The following is a 22,100-nucleotide window of genomic DNA, read 5'->3' on the forward strand; positions in this document are numbered from 1 at the left end:
AGTCCAATACCATGTAGAATTAAGTTACTTACCCCACTTCAGATGTTAGGAATGTATTTATGCAACACATATTATTGTGTGCAAATGTGTATGCAAAGCTCTTTGACAATCCTGTGAAGGATAGGTGTTTGTTTTCTATATCACAGACTTCAGTGGGCTTGCAATCTGGCAAAGGAGAGGAGGCATGCAAAAATACATATATAACCGTAATTCAAGATGACACAATGTTACAAATCTGAGTCTAAAGAAAATTGATGGAGAAAAAAATCACCTCCTGTTCTGTGGTTATGGGGGTCATGGTGGGAATCTTACAGAAGAAAATGGAATTTGACAATTGAAATTTAACAAGAATAATACTGACAATTGGTGAAAATTAGCAGGGATGGCTTTCAGTGAAAAGCACAAGAAAATATGTGAAAAAGTAAAAATGTGTTTGAAAGGCCAATTATAAGGATATGTTTTGGTTTGCCTCAAATAAATCATACATTTTATTAGGGACTTCCTTCTAGCTTCAGAAGAGCAGGGCTTGGTCACTATGTGACAAATGCTAATTTGATTGTGCTCCAAGGGAAACTCTTAGCCATGACCCTTGGCTTTTACTAGTTTAAACTGTTGCTTTATCCTGAATTTATCTCAATGGCAATCTAATTACCTAATAAAATAAGTTATGATGCATTCACACAATGCATTATCATGTAGCTATTAAAATAAATGAGGCACTCTATTAGGTAATGACTACAATCTCTAAGATCGTCTTAGGGGAAAAAAAACAAGGCGCAGTTCTGTATATTTGACATTTTATTTTTTCTAAAAGGAGTTTTTATACAAACAATTTGATTAGATATTCATAGAATTATTCTCAGAGAAGAGCAAAATTATGAGTTGCTGCTTCTGAGAGGAAATCTAAGTTAAGAAATAAGGTGGAATATTTTAATGTACACTTTTTATATGCATACACTTTAAACTCTATATTAAATATATAATTTACCTCCTGAAATATAACAATTACATGAAAACATTCTATTTGTGGGCAAACAAAAGACAATAGAAATTGCATTGCCAAATTCAGGCAAAACATTTAGGTTGTACTACCACGATTCAGGAGAGAGCAAACCTTGGAATTGAACATTCAAAGGCTGGAAGAAATACTCCTTGGCTTACTGTTCATGTGGTTGTGTCAAGAAATGTTTATCTTGCATTGATCCCAAGCAAGTATGTGGATAATGAGGTTATGTTGTATTAAGTTTTATGATTTATCTGTATAAGAATGGCATGGTAGGAATTTTCACAAGGTGAAACTCACCTCTGGGATCAGAAAAGTGAGAGTCAAACAGGATACAGCTCTGTTGGCTACCATGGAAACTCTCCAAGGTGATGCTTGGTTTTTGCAGATTGGTTTTTCAGAAATTCTTGGTGGGATCTCCCATGAAATGAGTGTCGGTTATCATTCAGTCTTTTTTTCTGTTTGGGTTGAAGTGATTTTCTCTAGCATTAGGAGAATTAATCCTAGTATCTGATAATTTATCCTTATGTTCTTATAATTATTCTCCTTTGTTGAGTTAATACTCTTTTTCCTGAAGAGTGTGGAAATTTCCAAATGCTTTCACATGAACCATTAAGGTCTATGAAAAGATGTAGTCCTATTTTTAAAAAAACGTTTATCATCCTAATTGCCTATGTATTTTATGCTTAAACCTCACCATACTGTGTCACCAGTTCCACAAGATGTCCCTTCAAGAAAGTGTATGTTATCGCAGAATTCCAGAGGAGTGTACAAGGAAAACTGGGTTTCAGCTTCAGTGTTAATCTCTTACACTTGCTATTTCCTGTGATTTATGGTTTTAGTAGGCTGTGTGACTGGGTATTTACTGTGGCTTATTCTATTACACTGAAATTATGCCTAGAATTTCCAGGCAAAGAAATTCATAGTATAAAACAGAAGAAGGAGAAAAGAAAGCATTTTTAAAGAGCAGATCAAACTAGCTCTTCAGCTGGACAGAGGAAAGGAATACGCAATGACTCAGAAGCAAAATAAATCACTTTTTTTAAAGGAGTCACAACTCTGTCTGCACTAAGGAAATGTAAGGGGTCCTTTGTCTTAGTACTTTTGCAAACCTTGGTACATGTGCCCATGATGACACAGGATTGATGGTGCTTGACTGTTTAACAGTGTGGCAGATTGCATTGATGACTTCCACTAATGGTGCCCCTATATTCATATCATTTGCTTTTGACTTGATAATTCCCCTTCACTTTCATGTAGCGCTGGCCATCTGACTACTTTGACCAACAGCACTTGGTTGATGTGAAAACTGTCTTCCTAATTTGTGTTGGAACCCTATCATCACCCTGTGAAGGATGAGAGCACCCAGGTTTTCCAAATGAGTGTGTCTTAAACCACTTGACCTCAAACATGTCTTTTTGAAGGCAACAAAATTGTCTTCCTGACCCACAGCTAATTGCAATCACATAATTAAGCCCAGCCGAAACCCTCAACATTACCTAGCTGACTATTATTGTGAGCAATAAAAAAATGCCTTCAGGATGGAGTCCATTATAAACATATTCATCCCTCTCACTCTAGTCTCCAATCCCCCTCCTCTCAAATAAGATACCACTTCTTAAACTTCCAAAGCAAAATGAAATAAATTAACATGCATTAATATTCTTGAAATTTGAATATGAAATAAAACAATAAATGCTGTGGGTAAGAAGGAATATTTAAAATGCTTTGCCTAAACTCCTGTGGCCAGAAATGTGATAGTTGCCTTAAAGTCTGAATGTTTTAAATAGTTAAGCACTTGCACATATTTTATTATTATATTCTTTACCTTGATCTAGTTCAATGTTATTGAGAAAAGTAATTATCATATTGCATTTTTTACAAAAAAATGCATGTATATTGTACTTTTTGGGTGATTGACAGGATTTCACACTTCACTAGTTTTCCTGACTTTAGTTGAAAATCTGCAGTATATCCGCAGGGCCTGTTAGAGTGCCCAGCATATAATAGGTGCTCAAAGACTATCTGCTGAATAGAGGGATTTGTGTTAGCATAGTACCTAGCTCAATATTTATGAATATATAGTATGTGAATAAATAGCAGCTACTTGTAAGTTTTTAGTTTTGCTTCTTTATAAAAATGAGATGTCTCCAGATTTTTTAATGATTGCCATTCTAACTGGTGTGAGATGGTATCTCAATGTAGTTTTGATTTGCATTTATCTAATGACCAGTGATGATGAGCATTTTTTCATATGTTTGTGGGCCTCATATATGTCTTCTTTTGTAAAGTGTCTTTCATATCCTTTGCCCACTTTTGAATGGGCTTGTTAGTTTTTTTCTTGTAAATCTGTTTTAGTTCTTTGTAAATTCTGGCTATCAGCCCTTTGTCAGATGGGTAGACTGGACAGGGAAGATGTGGCACATATACAACATGGAATATTATGCAGCCATCAAAAACGATGAGTTCGTGTTCTTTGTAGGGACATGGATGAACCTGGAAACCATCATTCTCAGCAAACTGACACAAGAACAGAAAAACACCACATGTTCTCACTCATAGGTGGGTGTTGAACAATGAGAACACATGGACAGAGGGAGGGGAGCATCACACACTGGGGTCTGTTGGGGGGAAATAAGGGAGGGACACTGAGGGGTGGGGAGTTAGGGAGAGAGAGCATGGGGAGAAATGCCAGATGTAGGTGAAGGGGAGGAAGGCAGCAAATCATTCTGCCACGTGTGTACCTATGCAACAATCTTGCACATTCTTCACATGTACCACAAAACCTAATATGCAAAAAAAAAAATGAGGTGTCAAAATGACTCCCTTGATTAACTATAAAATCGTGTTCATACTACACTCCATTTTTTGCTTTTGCTTTTTCTTGAATTTTTGATTCTAACAACATAGGAATGTTAACTTGTTATAGCAAACAAACAAACAAACAAAAAAACATATATCAGTGATGTTCTGGGGAGAAAAATGTACCATCAATTATTTACTTAAAAATGTGTTCATAGTCTATATGCTTGTTTGACTTCTAAAAAGTGGGAGTACACTTTTTCCATCTTAGCATTTCTACTAATTATCACTATATCAAGACTACAATTTAGCTTGGAAAAATAGTAAATGCCACTGTGGAAGCTACTGAATAATTTTTAAAAGGAATTTATTTTGTTTGTCCAGGAGTGGAATAGTGCTGAGAGGTGAAACAAATTTTGGGATGATCATGGTAATAATAAAGACACGTAAACTACTGTTCATTTCAAAGAATGTTAACACTGGAAGGTCTGAGGCCAACATTTTATCTTCTGTATTTTACATTTAAGGAAACTGAGATAGAAAGATCATGTAACTCTACCTTGCTTGTCAGATAATGAGTTGCAGAGTTAAGTCTTGGAACTCAGGATTCCTGTCCAGAACTTGGTTTCCACTACATTGTTGAGATTGTTACTCAGGTTCCTTTTTGCCATTTTTCTACCTCTCCATTGCATTGTTTTATTCCTTCTCCCTTTATCTCAGTGGCAACAATATTTCTAAACAATTGACTGAAAGTTTTAATAGCTATCTGAAATAGTAGAAAGGGCAATAAATGAAGTAGTTCATCCAAAAACTAGCCTTGACAGGAGACTTGCTTGAATCTGGGAGACAAAGGTTGCAGTGAGCCAAGATTGCACCATTACATTCCAGCCTGGGTTACAAAGTGAAACTCAAAAATAAAAATTAGCTTTGAGAAACAGCATGATCCCTTTGCTCTTGATCTGTAAATTAGATGAAGTGCTCCTTTTCCTGTGTTATATTGAAGGTTTGCAGAAACTCTGAAAGATTTTCCTTTGGTTAACAAAAATTCTGAAAACATGAGATCCCCAGAAATCTTTGAAATTATGGATTTATTATATAACTTTATTGGTTATCATTGACCTAAAAATACATAAATTTAGAAGATGCAGAGACTTTTAGGGGAATTCTTCACTAAGTTGGATCATGAATCCATAATCTGGGAAGCACAGTGGGCAACTCTAGTTGTAAAGCAATAGTTATTCATGTTCATATATCACTGTCAGAAACTTCATTGCTGACAGTGAAAGAAATACAGATGACCCTGGAAAGAGTGTTCAAAGGAGCACTCCCTCCTCTTCCCTTTCAGAAGCAACAGCCTATGGATTCAGTCAATAATTTCTAAGTGAGTTATTATGGCCTCTTTCAGAGAAAAATATAGAATCCACTGACATATCCCCATGTGGCTTGGGCAGTATTTGCTGTATATTCAGATTCATTTCTGATGATACAATTTCTGGTTTGGACTCTGGCTCACCTATAAGACTCATGCCTGGGATAACATACCCACCTTCCTCTCTTTTAGGCACCATTGTTGAAAATACTAGAAATCTTCCACAAATACTCCATGTCCAGGATGACTAAGCTTAGTTAAAAGGAATTTTGTTTTCAGCAGATGTCATTGTACTGCTCCCCCATAATGCACAAATATCTATGGTGATGTGCAAATGTGCACACTTTTACAGTGCTAAATAATAGAATGCTTACCTAAATGTGAAGGACATCTCTGAGTACGTAGCCTGTCAAGTATTCAGTACTTACTCGTCTTATAGATGGCAGCTGCATACATCCATGTTTTCCCTTCGTCACCCTTATTCCAGTTATCATTATAACCTTTTAGCCTCTATGTTTATGATGTTCAGCCACTTCTGTTGAAGTTGCTTCCGCATAAGGAAAGCTGGGGAATGAGAGGGCATGCTGTGAGATGTTTATGTTTCAGTGTACAGCTTGAAACACATAAAACACAGAATGAAAAGCAAATTATGCACAGCAAATTCTACTCAACATAAACCAGGCAAGCATATAAGAAAAAGTAAGAATAGAGATCCTCAAAACTCTAGAGGAAGTAGCTTGAAAGATTTTTTTATCTTCCTTCCCTCCTCCTTTTCTTCTGTCCTCCTTTTCTTTCAATTCCTTCCTTCCTTTATACGTTCTTACCCTCCTACCCTCCTTCTCTCCTCTTTGTCTCTCTCCCTTTCTCTTTTTTATTCTTTGAGACAGGATTTCTCTCTATTCCCCAGGCTGAAGAAGAGTGGCATGGTTATAGCTCACTGCAGTCCCAAACTCTTGTTCTCAAGCAAACCTCCTCGCTCAGCCTCCCAAGTAGCTGAGACTACAAGTACATAACACCATATGTGAATAATTTTCATTTTTTAATTTTTTGTAAAAATGAGCCCTTACTATATTTCCCAGGCTGATCTCAAACTACCAGGCTCCAATGACCCTCCTGCCTTGGCCTCCAGAAGTGCTGGGATTACACAGACGTGAGCCACCACAACTGACATTGTCTTTCTTTATCATTTATCATTTTCCTAATCTCTTTTTAACTGGAAGGGTTTTTGTTTTGTTTTGTTTTGTTTCATTTTGTTTTGTTTTTGTTTTTGGAGGCTCTTGTATAAGTCTGGTCGTTATCCTATTAATTTGAGAGTGGACTGATAAAATATGAAGCTTACATTAATAGTATTTTGGGTTTGGAAAAATAAGTTAAAATGACTGTGCTAAAAGTAAGATAACTGACATGAGAACTAAAGATTTTACTCTGTGACTCCGGAAAGTCACTTCAACTGCTTGCATCATCATTTTTTTTTTTAATGCAGAAAGGCACTACAAAGAATGTTCTTACAGATATCTTCCAAGGCTAAGTGTCTCTGACTTGCTATGCTCAAACTTCTGCAAACTACAGTTTGACTACATTAAATGTTGGACATAGGGTGGGCAACATAATAAGGCTCCGTCTCTACAAAAGTTTAAAGAAAAAAAAAAAAAAAAGAAAACTAGCTAGGCATGGTGGCATGTACCTGCAGTCCCAGCTACTTGGGAGACTGTGGCAGGTGGATCACTTGAGGCCAAGAGGTTGAGACTGATTAATTGCACTCAGCTTGGGTGACAGGGCAAGACCCATATCAAATGCAGCCAAGCAGGGGCTGTTCAAAGGAGAGTAGCCCGAATGGTTATGTGATTCGAAAACAGATCATCAGAGAATAAATTTAGTAGAGAGAAGACAATACATGGCAGGGCCCTGATGGCTACTTTTGGTATCTGATATATATACATATTTTGTTTATTTAGGTATTTGTAAATTAGATGGGAAAGAGCTAGTTTCACTCTATATAGCCAGTAGTTGCCAGAGACAGCTAATTACTGAAATACCAGAGTAACAAAATATGGTTTAATTAATTATTTGTTGTTTATTAGCAAAACTGTTCAATAAAGGAATGACCTCTCTTAGGAGGTAGTGAGTTAGTTCTTTGTAACTCCTTGTGCCCAAGCCTGGAATGGACAGTCACTTGAAAGACTCTGGAAAAATGGACTTAAACCTCAGTTGAAGGAGGAATGATGTTGGATTATTTGTTATTTTGATAATTCGCAATGTTGACAGTCAAATGCCATTTGATATTTTATTACTCTGTGAGTTAAAACATAATCACATATACTATATTTCAAAATTTGTTATTTTGTTCATTTCTTTTGTTTCCCCCATTTATTTATTTTATTGCATTTTAGGTTTTGGTGTACATGTGAAGAACATGCAAAATTGTTGCATAGGTACACACGTGGCAGTGTGATTTGCTGCCTTCCTCCCCATCACCTACATCTGGCATTTCTCCCCTTGCTATCTCTCCCCAGCTCCCCACCCCCCACCATCCCTCTGCTATTTCCCCCCAAACTGACCACAGTGCGTAGTGCTTCCCTCCCTGTGTCCATGTGTTCTCATTGTTCAACCCCCGCCTATGAGTGACACAATCTGATAAAACAGCCATTTCAGTACAATGGACAAGGAAAGAATGATTTTTTTTTTTTTTTTTTCCTGCAGCTAAAGTTACTGGCAGAGCAAAGATTTGGACCCAAGGCCAACTCTTTGGAAACAAATCTATATGTCATTCCTTTGTACTGAAGTAGGTGTGGCTCCAAGGAAAAGTAGAATGGACATCTCTTGGTTCATTTTCCTCTCCTGGGAAACTAACAAACAAACAAAAACACTATTTGTTTCCCTACTGAGAGTATCTTTTGAGCATATTTCTGTGTCTTTTTATGTAGCTTTGAAAGCAGCACCTTTCCTTGTTCCCATGAAATGGGTTAATTATAGTGAGAAGAAAACAAATTAAGGAGGAGGCCTGTGGCAACAAGTTGACCTCACAGAAGACCTCTTCCTGAGTCTGATGACAAGCACAGACTCTGCCTGGTTGTTGCTATTTACATCTCCGTCACAGGCTCCACACTCTGTCCTTAAGATGTCAATAATAGCAGAAAACAATATGGTACAGAATTTTTTTAGAGCGGGAGGACATATTGTAAATGACGTAGCCTTATATATGAAAGACAATTCTTTGGAATTCATCAGGGCTGTGAGTTATGAAATCTCATTTTGGCACATTTGCAGATACTCCAGAAAGATTTATCAAACATTAAAATGTTGAATTGAGAAGATGCTTTGGCAAGAGGTGTAATAGTCAAATACATTTATTGTAAGGGACATTGTAAAGAGATTTCAGCCCAATGTTACATTTACACATTGATTTTCACACGCACACACACACACATACTGAGATTCTAAAGAAAGAGATTAGCCCATGGGCTTTTTTCTAATAGTGGATCATAACTCGTAAGTGATTTGTAAAACCAATTTACAGGGTTGAAATCAGAATTTAATGTAGAATACATTAAAATAGACTACAGTACAATATAGATATCAACATGTATTACATCATAGTAAGGTTAGATATTTTGTAAATTTGTACTTTCGTTACACATAGCCATATATAGCCTGTGGGTTACCATTTAAAATTTATTTCTCTTATGACCTGCAGCTGGAAAATAAAAGTTTAAAAATGACTTACTCTACTTTTTTCATGTTATTCATAAATACTTTGCTAGAGAAATGTAACCCATTCACACAAATGTATTCTTCTGTGACAATGTTTGATTTATATTTTCTGGAGCGATGTGCTTTAGGTATTATTTAAAACAAGCAAAACTTTCAAGCACCCATGGTAGGAAATGGTAAAAGCATTGGACAACATGTAAATCATGGATATAATGTTGGTAAATGGCATACACATCAGTACAGGACAGTAGCGTGGACACTAGCCAAGGAGTTGAGGGGAGTTTCTAGTTCCAGTTTTTATCAGTGATAAAGACAGTCTGGGAACATTTTAATTTTTAATACCCCAATATAGTACAGTAGAAAATGCCAAAAATATTATTGTTTTGACATTAAACATTTACATCTAACAGATTAACCTTTCTAAACCTCCACACACATGCAGAGACACACAGGTACAGGCACATAAAATATAATGTAAGACATTTGTGCCATTTACAAGATAACTTTCTGGCTACATAAACAAGTCATAGTACGCCACATGTGGTGTGTTGTGTAATAAGCCACAAGTTTATAAAGTGGCAATCTTCTTCCAGTTTTCTCTGAGCGTTCCAACAATTATATGAATAATTTCATTTGATATATAGTCAAGTCTAGAATTTAGACTTCTTTTGAGAATGGAATGCTTGGGCAAAATACCATTGGCAAAATATAGTGCGGTAATGTATGAGGGTGTGCTTTTAAAAGTATTGTAAAAGTAGTTAATAAAATGAGTAACCAACAGTGGAGCAATAAGTTAAGTTCACAGTTTGTTGCAAATATATCTTTGGAATCTGTTTTTTGACTCTTTGAAAGAATTTTTATTTAAGTAGCATGATGAACTCAGGGAAATTTGAGTACAAATATTGTTAATAGTCTGGCTAGTTGAAGGACTTTGGATAAGTAAATTTAATTTCCTCATTATCAAATTGAGATAAAAATACCTGCCCTGTAAGATTGTTGTGAAAACTAAATATAAAGCACTTAGTCTCAAGCTTGGCACATAGAAAATATTCTAAATTTTCCTGCCAAGAACCTGTCTTGCCTTATCTTGGCTATGAAGAAAAAAAACCATAAATGATGTTTTAATTCAGCTTTGCCCGGTTATAGCTGACAACCTAATGGAGTGCAGAATTGGTCAGGAAAGTGACCAATATATGTAGTCAGCTTTGGATTCTTACTAATTTTCCTTTTACAAGGTAAGTTTGCAATTGCACAATGAAAGGTAGGGTGCTTATTGCTTTGGCGTAAGTACAAAAACATCCCACACTCCTCCTCCGATTGCTGATGTGTATATTGAGAGGCATTATGCTGTGGTAAGTTGAGCAAGATCTGGACAGTTCCAGAGCTGTGAACATGGTTATCTTTGATGTGTGTGGGTGTAGGGGATGAAACTAGAGGGGATTAAAGATGAAAAGTTAATGCCATAGTTTAAGTACTTTGGAATTTTTTTACATTTTCAACAAGCATAAGCAACTTTTTAGTGAAAAAAATAAGTGGAAGCAATAGATACATAACTTCTTTGTAAATTTCACACTGGACATGCTCATGGACCTGTACTAGTCCAACTAGAAGGTTTGTTAATAGAAATAAGTTGTAGCACATTGAAGTATGCCATGGGCCTGAGGTTAAAACCAAAAGAAATAAGGTGGACCCTAGTAAATAAAACAGGCAAATTACATTTATTTGCTATGTTAGTTTGAAAACTAATGCTATGCCAGATTGCTGTGGTTCCAATAATAATAAATATATAACAATAACTATGTAACTTTAACTGACATTGTAAAAGTTATTTTATTCTATGAAGTGAAATCAAGGTAGATTTTTATGGCGTTATTAGTATATTATTAATACTACCTGAAAGTCAGTAGTCTCATTCATAGCTGCAATGAAAAGTGGATAGAATAAAATAAAAAGGATATTTCTTCATGACTTTCCTCAAGAACAATAAAAAGATAATTATTTGTACTTTTAACAGTTTCTTCCAAAACTGTCTTCATATAGCTTTGGTTGTATAATCTGTTTTCAACTGTCATATATTTGACTTTTACTAGATTTGGATTAGTATTTCAAGAGTTGACTTATCCTAATAAATTTAGAGACCCATTTTTGTTAATGAAAAATATATTACTGAATTATCATGTGATAGCATTTTATCCTTCAGAGAAGTTGAAAAAATGTAAACGTTAAGTAAGACATACTAAAGTACCTGTCAGTTTAATTTTAGTTTTATGGAATTAGAAAACAGTTACAAATGATTTTGACAATTAATATGTTTTCATGGAAGTGATTTGAGAAAAAACAGTAAATATTTGAAGACAGAGAAATACACTCTCTGGCTATGTTATTTGTAATCAAATTGAATTTGATTATTTACAATTCTCGAATCAGTGCACCCATTTCTTGTAATTTGGATGATTGAGAATACTTGATATTAATTTTTTGCTCAGAGGATGTAAATACATGTAAATAACCATAAATTCCTATGATATATTGTGTTAAAACTATAGGTTTTATTAAAATACATATGCTAAAAATCAAACTCACAATATTATAGGACTTTGTATTTAAATAAAATTGATAACAGCACAGTCTCTTAGGCATAATACATTGCCGAAAAAAAAAAAAAAGAAAAGAAAAAAGGATTTGAGGGCTTGGTGGTACTTTAATTTGCCAAGATTTTGAACTTATAACTGAAAACTTGTAGCAACACTTGGTGCTTGGAAAGCAATTTTTGTACAAAATATAATTTTCAATGGAATGCAAATATTTACTTTTCAGTGTAAATATATAGTACATGAAAGCATACAAAGTAGAGCTTAACGTCCATGTGATTCTACCACGAACAAATTATTTTATTCACTAGTCTACAAATATTTATTGAGTAGATACTCTGTACTCAGCTCGGTGGTAGATACAGTGAAATTGAAGCACTTGCTAGCACATGAGTTTTCTCAAATATATACCAAGCCATGGCTTCATAAGAAAAGAAAATTTCCCCTCATAGAAAGAATATGTTCATATATAAGCAGAAACTCACAAAGTTATCTGTATGGCAATAGATGAATAAAATATGTATAGAGAGCTTTGGTTGAAATAAGAATATCATTGTGTTGTCTTTTTGTTTAATGCAATGTTATTTTATATCATTTAGAGCCCTATAGATGGTCTAGTAATTCCCATTTTTATGCTATTGAATGGCTTTGATCTAATGTGAATATCATCAGTACTTTTCCATTTGAGAGAGGAAGTCTGAGTTGCACACTCTTAGTACCATTATTTTTTTAATAAAAGAGTGAGATTTTAAATCTTTCTCACTAGCAGATACAGCAAACAACTTTCAACAATAACCTATATGATCCATAAGAGGTAATTAAGATATTCTCTGACTTATTTAACAAAAATGAAATAATTTATATTTAGGACTATTAGATCTCTGCTAACAATTATCTAATGATCTGTGTGGAACAATGGAAAGACTTAAACACTTTTTATATTTTAACCATACTACATTTTTCTTGGTGTAAATTTAACATTCTTTAACTGAATTTGTTCATAATTACAAATGTTTCTTGGTATCTGCCTCTCTTGAAATTCTCAATCTTATTTTTGAGTTTTAACCTCTAAGTTTTTCATTTCTTTTGAGTAATCAATAGAATTGATGGTTGGATTGAACTGCTTTCACTTATTTGGAATGTACCTTCTTTATAGGAGACTGCGTTATTTGTGACTTTAGGGATTAGAAATTTGGGTATGTTTGGATGGTTTTTTTTCTCCTAGCTTCAAAACCTGTTATATGCTTTTGCTTTTACCTTCAGTCTGTCAAAGATGAAAAATTAATGCATGCAATTGAAAAATTTGAAGACGCTGAAGAGAGTATAACACTTGTGCCAATAACAGGATTTAAAAAATGTCCTTTAGAAACACATAAAAGAAAAATATAAAACTCAAGTTTTTACATATGAAATCCTAAAGTAGCCAAGAGTGGAGTTTTGTAAATTGTAAACAATTTCTAACCATAGGCAGCTGAAATAAATTTTAACCATTCCCAAGAAAGAGCAGAAGTTCATGCTAAAGCAATTCAGCTTGAATATGTAAAGATTTGTTTCCCATACTTTTATAAAATAAAAATAATTTGGTTTCGAGGTCACTGGAAAGAGTATTCATCTTGGAATTACTCTGGAGACCATATTTTATTTTCCACTTTGGGGTGACCTTGGGCAGCTCACTTAACCTTTATGAATATGCAGATCCTTGTTTGCAAGATGACAGACGGCTGTACCTGCACTTTCTGTACTAATGTGTTGTTATGATGGTCAGTTGAATAATCAGTTAATGCACTTTGTAAGTCTAAGGCTGCCTGATAAATTAATAATTAAGTGAACACTCACTATGTGCCAAGATCTATGTACTTGGACTATGCTTTTAACTTTTCTTACAAGATATTAGGTACAGTATTTTGCAAATGAGGTGCTAATCAAGACTTCATTAATGATGTCTCCATCACAACAAAAGCAGTGAGATTTTGATTGGTTGGGGGAAGAAGTTAAATTCCTTTTCACATTATATTTAAGCTACATCAGTAATTAACAATATTAATAGAGTGGCAGATCTGGAAGGGGCAGATCTGGGAGTTCTAACAGTAGGAGCACTGAATATTGAATTCATCTACACTTGGGTTTAATTCCCAGGTGTATCTTATTTGCTGGTCCCTAACTATTTGCTATGGAAATGAGGAAAGTTCTCTAAGCCTGAATCACTAGATTTCAAAAAAGGGATGATTATCAATGTTGTTGGCTCATAGAACAGTTGTGATCGTTAATTTCGTGTAGTAAATACTTGACACACAAAAAGGGTTCAAAAATGTTAGTTCCTGCCAGTGTGTGTTCTTTTCCAACCTCCTCGATTTTAGAAAGGAAACTCAGGCCTAGGAAATTTAAGCAACTTGTCTAAGGTCACAGAGCTAGTGAGTAGGGGTGCTTGCACAGATCGAGGCTCCTGGTGCCAGGTACTGTCAGATTAGTATGCTTCATAATCACATAATTTTTATTTTAAGGCACTCATTCTCACAACAAATATATGTTTATTCTAATTGAAATATAGGTAGACATTAATACTTATATACATATTTATATTATATTCTGTGGTTAAATAGACCAGAATTTGAACAAGTTATTTAACTTTGTAAATCTCAGCTTGATCAGTTGTAAAATGAACGACACTGCTACTGCTAGAAAACAATTACGTGACATATACCAGGTGTCCAGGCACTTTTCAGAAAACATTGCATTCATTAATTTATTTAAACTGAGTCACAGAAAATGAGAATAATGGTAGACAAACATCAAATATTTATGCAAATTAAATTAATGGTATTTTTAAAAAGATGTAAACAATGTTTATGATTTAGTATATAGTAGGCAGTCAATAATGCTGTTAATACCAATTTCCTTATTATTATTATTTTTGGCCTACCCATTATTTCCACTGTAACTTCTTGAGTTCTTTATTTGCATCTTTGAATTATTCTCCTAATATTCTGGTGTCTGAGAACAACTTAAAGTATATATATTAAGTTAAAATAACTAGGATGCAAATAATATATTTTAAAACATATGATTTCCAAATATAAAAGTGATTTAATAGGTAGATATTATTTAACATTTAGAAAAGAAACAAGAGAAGAAAATTTTTTAAATCACTAATATTGCAACAGAAATAAAACTTTTTAACATTTTATTATTTCTAATTGTAGTATGCACAATTTTAAAAATCAGCTATATACATAATATTGGGTGTCTTTGCATATTTTTCATTTTACTGAACGTTGTAAGGAGCGCATTTTCATGTGTTAGTCATACTTATTGTAAACATTGTTATCCATGCCATTATAATATCCTATCTTTTTTCCACAGTATTGCCAATTTGGGGGCTCTTAGATTCTTTTTTATTTTTCACAATTCCAAGAAGCACATAAAGGAACATAAATGTGATGTTTATCTTTTTATTTAAAAAAAAACCTTTTAGCTAAATTAATAACAAAAACAAAATAAATAAAAAGATTATTGTACCACTTGAAAGTATATTAACAATGTTTAAGATTTATTACTTGTAACAGCAATATTATAAATGTTATAAGTAAATAATTGCTGGCATAAAAAGTTTAGGTAGTATAAGAACACTCATCTTACTACCGGCTTAAGAAACAGAACATTATGCCTGTCCCTTCCCATGGATAACCCACTTTAAGTTGCTTTTGAAATAAAGTTTTTGTCCTACAAAATATAATTTTGAAGTTTTAAGTATATAATATGTCCGTATATCCAGAATAAGATTGTTACTAAACTTTCGTCAGACCTCACCTGTAGAATAAGTCATCCTTTAATCTTTCTTCATATGTTCTACTCTTAACTCTACAGGTAATTTTTATTTCAACTCTTGCGATGATTTTTTAAATAATCTAATTGACACGTTTTATTTATATTTAAAATCATGTTTAGTTTTGCTTTCACCATGGACTAGTTAGTCAAATACTCATGTAAACTTTAGGGTATTTGTTCACAGTATTAGAATATGTTACCTGTAATTCTGTGTTCTGAAATATAATAGGGCATAAGATCATAGAATTTTTAATCAGATCATTCGTTCCTAAGATTCTTAATTTTATAATAACTTGGTAATATCATACAACCCATTTTAAGTACTTAGTTTATATATATTTTAAAAAGTTATTCTTTAAATATATAACTTTTATTGTTATTTTATTATCATAGGTAATATTAACTGCTTAATATGTTCCATGCATTGTGTTTCTATTTTATTTAGTCCTTACGATAATGCCATGAGTTAAGTATTTTTAATTATCATTTACCAGATGAGGAAATGAAGGCACAAAGACATGAAATAAAAGAACATATTTATCACTGATAAATGACTGAGAAAGTCAACCCCACATGGCCTTAACCTTGCTTCTGTCTTGCTTTTTCTCCTTTTGCTGGAGACAACACTTCCCCAGGATGGATGGATGTTTATATTTTGAGATTACTGCAAAGATCTATAACCACTGATAAGGACAAAAAGACAATAAATTTTATGAGAAAAAAAAATCATTTCGGCTCTCTTGTAAAGGCCAAACATTCTGAAGATGATTTTACTGAAAAAGAAATTTACTGGAAGAATTAGGGAAGAAGTCAAATATCCAAGTTTTATCATTTAGGAAAAACATTAGGGCCAGCTGATCAAAAATTACGTTTCGTAATTGCACCCATTGTCATTTATTTGGAAAAAAAGATGAATTCTGGATGATAGATTTTATATGAATGTCATGCTTTCTGTGTTATTCTTGGTGTCCATTTTAGAGTTTCTAAAGAAGACAGTGTCTCTCTTTAAGAAAGAAGAAAAAACCTAAGCGAGAATAGCAGAGTATAACAATGTCACAGGAGTAAAAACTGGTGGCCTAATACAACATAATCAGCTTTGGTTGTCACTTTGGTTGCTTCTCCTGGCACTGTCTCGCCGTCAACCCAGCATTCCTTAGTGTCTGCTACCCAGCTAACCACCTTACCGTGAGTATTCAGTAAAGAGGCTTTGTAAACAGTTAAGTAGGAAATCTTGAATAAGGGATGTAAGGACTTTTTAATATAAGGCAATTAGGAAATGAGAAAAAGTTTCAGCATGCCTCATCCTTACCGTGCGCCACCACAATGACTTCTATAAAATCCCATTAAGGATGCATCTGGAATAATCAAGCATACAGCATTCTGGTGTTATGAAAACTTGAAGAAAGCTTCAATAAACTCAGTGCTTAAAATGTAACGTGTAATGTTAATGTCCAGAGTGCTTGTGATAGAAAACTAGAAAAGTATTCTATAGATTTCTTGAAACATATGCCGTACATTATGTATGTGGCCTGCTATCAAATTATACCAGAGTCTGAAGAACAAGGCACTAGTATTAAGGAGACTTAAGTGTTCTATTAACCTTCTCACTGAGTATGGTTGAGTTAATTTATCTGATTTTGTCACTAATTATCACAGCTTATTTCCTATTTTATTGAATGATTCCTCTAAATACTATATGGACAGAATAATCCTAAAAGATTTTTAGCAGTGTTTCTACCAGATAACTTGCAGTTTTTCTTTTCTCATTAACATCTTAAGCTTATTTATATTACAAATTCTGTAATGATTTGATTAGAAAAAAAATTGACGACCTCTTTTAGAGATGTACTAAGACATCTTTCCATTTTACATTTAACATAACATTGTGTGTTTATTAAGTGTCACCAGACACTTTGGTCATGTGATATATGGCTAAAAATTATGGTACTTCTAATCTGTTTTTTGGTTTTTTAAATGTTTGTTTTTGAGACAAGGTCTTATTCTGTTGCCCAGGCTGAGTGCAGTGGCATGATCATGGCTCACTGCAGCCTTGACCTATGAGGCTCAAGTGATCCACCTGTATCAGTCTCTTTCTCAGTCCCAGACCTGGAACTACAGGTGCACACCACCCCTCCTGGCTAATTTTTTATTTTATTTTCTGTAGAGACGAAGTCTCACTATGTTGCTCAGGCTGGTCTCAAACTCTTGGATACAAGCAATCCTTATACCTCGGGCTCCCAGATTGTTGGTATTACAGCCATGAGCCACCATGCCTGCCAAAATTTGGTACTTAAATTCTCAAAAAAAAAAAAAAAAGATAATAAAAATTTTATTGGGATAAGGTGCTGCATGGATATCAAGATGTTGGGGGATTTGGTGATCCTGGCTCCAAGATAGTACCTTGAATGCTGTGTTGTCCTCCTGGGAAAAAAAATACTTCATCTCACATGGCAGAAGATGCAAGGAAAAGAGGACAAATGGGGGCCTAATTCATTCTTTCATAATGATACTAATTCTACACATGAGGGGAGAGCCCTGATGGCCATCTTCCCTTCCAAAGTCCCACCCGTTACCACCACCACAAGGGTGATCAAATTTCAACATTTGTTTTGGAGACTATATTCAGACCTTAGCAGTGATATAAAATTTCTTTGGCATTGTTCATAGCAGTTGCCATAGTTTGAGTACATGGATGTCAAGTAAATACATGCTGAATTATATTTATTCAATGGTGAATTTAAATATAGCCTCATGAAAACAAAAATGCTAAATAATACGGAAGTGTTTCCTTTCAGGATTTAGATGTGATGGTCTTATTTTGTAGACTAGATCAGGTCTTATTTTGTGGACTAGTACTGAGAGCTTCCTCAGTACTGCAACCCCAGGGTTCCTTACTTAATATAGAAGTGTGAAAATCAGAAACTTTGTCATAAACTAATTTTATCTAATGAACCCAACTTCCTAATCTTTGTTTCAATAGCCTGTTTGGCACTGTAACTTAGTTACTAATTCCTTCAAGCTTTGAAAAATTCCTTCAAGCTTTGAAAAATATTTGAGTGAGTAAGAAGATGTGGTGTGGCCTTGTGGGGGTGGCCAGTGAGCAAGCATCCGATATGAAATAGAAGGCAAACACCTGGAGAGGAAAACTTGTTCCCGCCTCTTGAGAAGGTGGAATGAAGCCCTTTTCCTTTGTGTTCCATGTACAATCATTTGACCGTTCCTTACTTCAATACCTCTGCTTTGTTACATGGGTTAAAGCATATGACTTCAGTAGGATGTGAGATACTGTGAGAAGACAGAAAAAACTAATCAGAAGACTAGTTTTCCAGGGTGACTTTCCCTGTTGCTCTATGGAGTTCTCTTTTTTTAAAAAAAAAAGTATTCTATTAGAAGGTAGAGAAAGAATGATTAGTCTAATGTATTCCTCTTCCTTCCTTCCAACAGCAGCCTAGAATATGAGAAATAATAGTAGATTGCACACACTTGATGACTGTCATGTGTCAGTGTTTTTACATATGGAACCTCATTTTCCTATTATAAATGCAGATATAATTGTCTTTTATGGGAACCAAAGAAACTAAGGTACAGAGAAAATAAGTAATATTACAAAGTCACAGTAAACTTGAGACCAAATTTTATTTTAGATGTTTCTGACTCCAATGTCTTTTTCTATGACATCATGCTATATTCAGTGTTTCAAACGCAGATGCTACCGAAGTGTAAAGTGTCTATATGAAACTCTGGCCGTCAATTCTACTCATGGAGACAACTACTATTGGCAGTTTCTCATTAAATTTTCTAACTTTTCTCTATTTTTTTCCCATTAAGTTTTTCTTTAGGTTCAGGGGGTACGTGTTCAGGTTTGTTACATGAGTAACTTGTGTGTTGTGGGTATTTGGTGTATGGGTTATTCCGTGATCCATGTAATGTGCATAGTACCCAGTGGGTATTTTTCTAATTCTCACCCTCCTCTTACCCTCCACCCTCAGGTAGTCCCCAGGGTCTATTGTTTTCTTCTTTGTGTCCATTGGCTTTTAATGTTTAGCTCACAGTTACAAGTGAGAACATGTGATATTTTTCTACTCTGGAGTTAATTTGCTTAGGAAAATGATGTCTAACTTCATCTGTGTTGCTGAAAGAGCATGATTTTGTTATTTTTGTGACTGTGTAGTATTTCAATGTGTATCACTTTTTTTTTAAATCCAGTCCACTGTTGATGAGTGTCTAGGTCGATTCTATGACTTTGCTATTGTGAATAGTGCTGTTGATGAACATATGCATGAATGTATCTTTATGGTAAAACAATTTATATTCCTTTGGTTGTATGCCCAGTAATAGGGTGGCTGGGTTGAATAGTAGTGCTGTTTTAAGTTTTTTGAGAAATCACCAAACTTTTTCACAGTAGCTAAACAAATTTATATCTTTACTAATGTACCAGTAGTGTATAAGTGTTCTTTATTCTCTGCAACCTTGCCAGCATAACTTTTCACAATCCATTTATTTTCCTCTTTCCCTCTCTATCTCCAGATCTTATTTAAAAATATTTGAGCAAAAATCAAGATTGATTATTGCACCTTCCTTTGTGGCTTAATTTAAAAAACAATAATAATATATCGTGAACATATTTTCAATTCTGTGTGATGCATTTTGTAAGCAGAAATCACTTCCAGGTCATTGCGTTGTACCTATTATTGCATACTTCTTTATAATTAAAGAGTGTAGAGTATATTGACTCTACATTCTTCATTTTTGTATTAACCTTTCTCATATTTTTACTCTCACTGAAGTCTTTAGCAGCCTGACCTATCTTTCCCTTTCCATGTTGTCTCTTGTTGCCATCCTCAGCAACTTCCAAACAGAAGTTTGCTGTCCATCTCAGCTATTGAGCTCACAATTCATTGTCAGCCACCAGGACAAAGCCAGTCAAGTGTTATCTCATGAACAGCGTTAAGGTTTCTTCCCAGGAATTAGGGACACAAATGGAGGTTTTCTCTTCAGACCAGAAAAGGATGGCTCATAATATTTTTTTTTCCCTTATGCCACTACTCCCACATCCTCACATCACAAGATACAGGAGGGAAAATGAAACCCCCATAACTTGAAGATGACTTTCTCGATTTTATTCTCACCACATCTCATTTTTGGCTTCTCCTGCTAACTAATATTAACTAGATTTGTGGCTCAAGGAAGATGTTAAGAGAGAAATAAATCTTTTTTTAGTGGCAAACTTACCTATTAGTGGTGTAGAACTCATTTGATGACCTGTCATTTGAGATATTCACCTGTTTAACAGTCAGTTATGGTTATTTAGGCAGTCTACTATGAAGTAAGGCTGGGCCAAGGTGTGGATAATTTGTCAGCAGACTGTGAAGGTCCAGTATTATATTGCAAGTCTTGATCCACATTTCAAGCTTAATGGCTGAGGAATTAGATTTTTTTTTCTAGTAATCCACACAGCAATTGAAAATGTTTCATTGAAAGTTGAACAAAGTAAAAATTATTATTTTCCCAATATTTTGGCCATAATATATTGTGATAGAATACAAATATTTTCTGTTATTTTGATCTTGAGATCTTTGAGCTAAAGAGATGATATGATATGTGTTCACATATAATCCCTGCTGGTATTGTATGTTTTATAAGCTCTATCTCAATTGAAAAATTCTATTATTTGAAAAAAATATATAAATTAATGCTGAAATAAGCTTCTTCATTAATTTGGTAGATGATCATCATGATTTTTGCTATGAAGATCCTGATATGAAAAGTGTGAAATGAAATGAGGCTGCAGATACCTTAAAATAGTGATGGCGCAGTTGAGGGACTACTAGGTATAGTCTCCTCAGTATCTCTGGCACAGCAGGGTCAGCTGTTTGAGTCTTTATTTATGTAATGTTTCAGTGAGTATCTTTGGGATTAAAAAAGATACTTGATATCTGATTAATAACTTATTTATTTATTAAGATAGAGTCTCACTCTATCCCCTAGGCTGGAGTGTAGTGGCAACATCAACTCACTGCAACCTCCACCTCCAAGGTTCAAATGATTCTCCTGCCTCAGCCTCCTGAGTAGCTGGGATTACACGTGTGCACCACCATGCCCAATTAATTTTTATATTTTTAGTATAACAGGATTTTACTGTGTTGGCCAGGCTAGTATTGAACCTGACTTCAGGTGATCTGCCTGCCTCGCCCTCCCAAAATGCTGGGATAACAGACATGAGCCACTGTACCTGGTCTCTGATGAACAACTTTAGTATTAAGATCATTATTTTAAAATTTATTTTTTATTTTTATTTATTTACTTTTCATTTTTGAGATGAAGCCTCACTCTGTTATCCAAGCTGGAGTGCAGTGGCGTGATCTCGGCTAACTGCAACCTCCACTTCCCAGATTCAAGCGATTCTCCTGACTCAGCCTCTTGAGTAGCTGGGAGTACAGGCACGTGCCACCATGCCCAGCTAAATGTTTTATTTTAATTTTTAATTTTTAGTAGAGACGGGTTTCACTATGTTGGCCAGGCTGGTCTTGAACTCCTGCATTTCCACCTGCCTCAGTCTAAATCCCAAATCCACCCGACTCAGCCTCCCACAGTGCTGGTATTACAGGCATGAGCCACCCCGCCCCCTGCCTTAAAATTTATTAATTGACTCAGCCTAAGGTAAAATATTAAGGAAATGATGAACACACATGGCTGGACAAGGAAAGACCCTGGTATGTCTGGGACTAGAGTTGTGATCCACTCTGTATTGCTACAGAAGTTCTAAGGACCCCAGCAGCTTTTTTTTTTTTTTTTTTTT

The 22,100-nt window shown here is 34.6% G+C and overlaps 1 protein-coding gene across 3 annotated transcripts in view; it reads left to right on the plus strand.

Moving 5' to 3' along the window:
• LOC108296778 (metabotropic glutamate receptor 5-like) overlaps positions 1-22,100 on the plus strand; it is a 198,464-nt gene that overhangs the window by 19,791 nt on the left and 156,573 nt on the right. The window lies entirely within an intron of this gene.

The sequence above is a fragment of the Cebus imitator genome, unplaced genomic scaffold (assembly GCF_001604975.1).
Source record: "Cebus imitator isolate Cc_AM_T3 unplaced genomic scaffold, Cebus_imitator-1.0 Scaffold738, whole genome shotgun sequence".
In the NCBI taxonomy this organism is placed as follows: Eukaryota; Metazoa; Chordata; class Mammalia; order Primates; family Cebidae; genus Cebus; species Cebus imitator.